A 4,655-nucleotide genomic window follows, 5' to 3' on the forward strand; every position below is an offset into this window, starting at 1 on the left:
TCAACGCACGAGACGGTTATTATCGTAAGTAATTTCGTGCATGGCGTGTTATCTCCTCACACCTGTTATTAGTCAACAGGATGTAACCTGCCCTCCTCCCGCTATACATTTTGAATCGCACGACAACGAATCTTTAAACAGTTTTTCTCTTCAATTCATACATTTCAAAATGAATCCGAATAATATTACTTGGCGTTTGCTGTAATGGTATTTACTGACAGCAGCTGAAATAATACACAAATCTGCTTGTAGACCCAACGTCGGGTGTGTAAGACGTGGCAAGAAAGGGTAAGTGCAGAGAAGGGAACAAAATTCAATCAAAGTTTTGCCGAACATGCTTCCATAGGAATAGCTCACAGTGTAATCAGGCAACCTCGTGTTTATAAACCAAACCTTGAGGTGCCTATCGATAACAACGACAATAATATCAGCAGATACAAGAGCCGCTGGACACAGGTAACACAAACACGACCAACACAACGCATCAACTTACACCTGTACTGCTCAGTGATGTAACAACCATTCCGATATATTCTTGGCCAGTATGAGGGAAGGTAATTCTGTTATCAGTATCCGTCTGAGACACCTGCATGTACCTGACCCATTTAGTATGTTACCTATATTGCTTTAATTCGTTCATCCAGACAACACCTTATTTTTTTATTTATTGTTGCTATTCTCAAACGTATATAGGGTTGGAAGAGATTATTCCAATTGGACAGGTTAGATACAGCCTTTAATAACGTCTCTACTATTAGATTTGTTCTTAAAGTGAAGATACATAATTCGCCACGGGATTCAAACGATAACTGGCACATGATTCGCTTAAACGTCGTAAGCGAGGAGGTCTGGGTAACATTGTAGAAATTAACTGGTAAAAGAGAGGAGGGAGAGTGTGGCCTAAACCGATACAAATACACCTGTACGAGTTAGGGATTAACAAAGCACTACCCACACCTGGAAATAGTAATACTTGAAGTGGAAAAAAAAAATAAAGGAAAATGTGTAGCTAACATTCTGTCTGTCTGTCTGTCTGTCTGTCTGTCTCTCTCTCTCTCTCTCTCTCTCTCTCTCCCCACCCCAGTGAATACCCTTGCCTCCCACGTCACGTCCGTCCCCAGGTGGCCAGTGTAAGGGAGGGATATAATTCAGTGTTGTCTACATTCACTACACTCCGTCCACTTCAACTTGCCCTATATTTGCCATGACTTCATCCTGAATACTGAAGTGTGAGGAGAGAATAACACCACAACTTTATACTCTACTAAGTCCACTTCAAATTGCTCTCACACGGCCACCACTACATCTGGAACATTATGTAGCAGCAGCAGAAGGAAAAATAAAGAGTAGTAGTAGTAGTAGTAGTGGTAGTAGTAGTAGTAGTAGTAGTAGTAGTGTTAATAGTAGTAGCAGTAGTAGTACTAGTATTAGCAGCAGTTGTGGCAGTTGTGGCGGTGGTGGTGGTACTAGCAGTAACAGTAGCAGCAGCTGTAGCAGCAGTAGTATTTGTCGTTGCTTTCTGTAGCCCTTCGTTCATGTGAAACGCGAACCTGATGAATTGCAGGCTGAAGTTTCTATCCTCCTGCAGTCCACCAGCATCCTTCAGGGGGACACGAAGGGAGTTGAGGGACGTCTGTATAACCGAGTAGTGGAGAGCCAGGATGTATGAGTACCACCGCATGAAGGGGTCCCTCTCCAGCACCATATTGCACTGTACCAAGAGATCGGTTCTAGAATACTGTGCTAAACTCTTCCCAATCTGACTTGACTTTAAACTGCCCTCTCATCGTCTTGGATACTGTGCCGTAGTAAGAGACTGACTCTAAAATATTGTTATACTCTGTCCACTTCCATTTACCCCCAGACTCTCTCCACTTTCAACACTGATTGTCACAAGAGATTAGCACTAAAATATCATGCAATACTCTGTTCACTTCAGCTTAGCCTAAACTGTTATCTCTACATCGTGAAGGCTAAGGAGAAATTAAAGATTATTACTAATACATGGTGATACACTTTGTAACTTAAATTTGGTGTAAAATTGCCACCTCTGTGTTTAATGCTGACAGCTAACAAGGGATCAGCACTAGAATATGATGCTAGTCAGGAAGAAGTGGTATAGAAAGGGTGTACCAGGGTAGATCTTATTCTGCTTTTGAACAGCGGAAAATTGTCTGCTTAAGGACGACAATCTCGGCCAAACTAACTCTCTCTCTCACTCTCTCACACTCTCTCTCTCTCTCTCTCTCTCTCTCTCTCTCTCTCTCTCTCTCTCTCTCTCTCTCTCTCCATCCCATGCAAGGGTTCCATCGTCCACTTGCCTCACACTAACCTCGTTAATTTGTCTTCACTGAACCTGTCTTTGCCACTTCTCCCACTTGTCAAGCAACACACACACACACACACACACACACACACACACACACACACACACACACACACACACACACACACACACACACACACACACACACACACACACACTTTGTTTATATAGTAATATTCGTTTTTCCTGTTTGTCTGTCTGTCTGTCTCCGCCTTCTCTCTCTCTCTCTCTCTCTCTCTCTCTCTCTCTCTCTCTCTCTCCCTATTTAGTGAATACAAATGGAGGCTCTTCAAACCCACAGACAAGGGGCGGCCGTGTTAAACTTACAAATAAAATCCCTGGCGGTGAGAAGGATGAAAATATGATTGCTCTCTTGCTGAAAGGGTTACTGTACAAATCTGAACACACTTACACCACGAGAGGACACTGCTATGGCGAATATAACCCTCTCCTGACAAGAATAATATACTGCTTACGATTACCTTCATTCTCTCTTATCTTTTCTCTTTTTTAAACTTTCAGGCTAGAAACTGAAGTATATTGTTTGGTCGTGGACGCCATACATTAGTTGATATTGGCCATGTTCTTCAATGGTGGCTGGAGAATGCTTGTAATCATGCCACGAGGAACGGTTAAACAAAATCACTGTTATAAATACACGTTTGTCGCAGAAACTGGATGATATCGTACAAGAAGAGGACCCCAGAGAGTGTTAATCAATAAACCTTTGACGATGTAGGCTTCTCCTCAGTTGAATAATACCAACACGAATGGGTCTGTATTACAACACGAATGGGTCTGTATTACTCAGTCCTTTGCTGCTCCTTATAGGTTCTTATTCTCGGCGGTAAGGAAGCTCCCAAACACCTCTTCCTTACCGATTTATTTACAGGTATGGTAGGCTGATACCGTTTTACACGTTACTTATGCAGAGTACCTTTCCTTCTTACTGGAGGTTTGCTCACATGCAGCCTGTCCCAAAGGAGAGCGACCATTCCCAACCCTCCAGCTATTTCCCAATTACATTAACATCCTGTATTTCTAAGGTCTTGAGTCTATCCATTAAAAAAAAAAAAACTTTAAACCACCCCTCCTATCATAACCTTTCCAATCGTCAGTATGGGTTCCGTCAGGGACGCTCCACTGGCGATCTTCTCACCTACCTTTCAGACTCCTGGTCATCCTCCTTTCGGGACTTTGGCGAAAGCTTTGCCATTGCACTTGACATCTCAAAGGCTTCCGATCGAGTCTGGCATAAATCTTTAATATCCAAACTGCACTCTTACGGTTTCTATCCTTCTATCTGTGCCTTCATCTCTAGCTTCCTTACTTATCGTTCTATAGCTACTGTTGTAGATGACCGCTGTCTTTCTCCTAGAGCTATCAATAGTGGTGTTCCTCAGGGCTCTGTCCTATCACCAGCTCTCTTCCTTCTATCCATTAATGACCTTCTAAGCTGTACATCTAACCCTATCTACTCATACCTTGATGACTCCACCGTTCACCTTTCCGTTCACTTCCCGCAGCATCCATCTCAGCAGTTACTTCATCAAAAAAGGGGATGTGGCTATGGCTCACCTAATGTCTGACTTGGCACATATCGCTTATTGGGGTAAAAGTAATCTTGTTGTTTTTAATACATCAGAAATTCAGTTCTTACATTTTTCATCCCGATAAAATCTTCTACAGGAGTATCCTCTATTTTTTAACAATATGCAACTCAATCCTTCATCATCTTTGTACATACTTGGGGTTTCAATCTTTTGGGATTTATCTTGGAAAGATTATATTACCTCTCTTGTAAAATCTGCCTCCAAGAGATTTGGTATGTTAAGCCGACTCTGTGCCTTCTTTACCCCCGCATAATTGTTGACTTTATACAGGGGTTTTATTCGCCCCTGAGTAGAGTGCAACTCTCATGTGGGGGGAGGCTCCCCACATACAGCTCTTCTCAACAAGATGGAGTCAAAGGCTTCTCGTCTCATAAACTCCCCTCCTTTTACTGGCTTCCTTCAACCTCTATCTCATCGCCGCACTTTTGCATCATTATCTCTTTTTCTATCGATACTTCAGTGGTCACTGCTCCTCTGAACTATCTGCTTGCATCTCCACACCACTTCGGAGGAGTATAGCACCCGTCTACCATTACTTCCAGTCCTTCATGTATGCACCAGGTCGACTCTGGAACTGTCCTCCACTGTCTGTATTTCCTGCTGCTTATGACGTCCAGTCTTTCAAACGCAGTGGGTCCAGACATATCGAACGGATCTTGAATTTGGCGCCCCATTATCTTGTTACTGTTTTTCCTTGCAGGGAAAAATTTACGAGC

The sequence above is a fragment of the Coenobita brevimanus genome, chromosome 49 (assembly GCF_032717465.1).
Source record: "Coenobita brevimanus isolate Jiangsu-jjx chromosome 49, ASM3271746v2, whole genome shotgun sequence".
Taxonomy (NCBI): domain Eukaryota; kingdom Metazoa; phylum Arthropoda; class Malacostraca; order Decapoda; family Coenobitidae; genus Coenobita; species Coenobita brevimanus.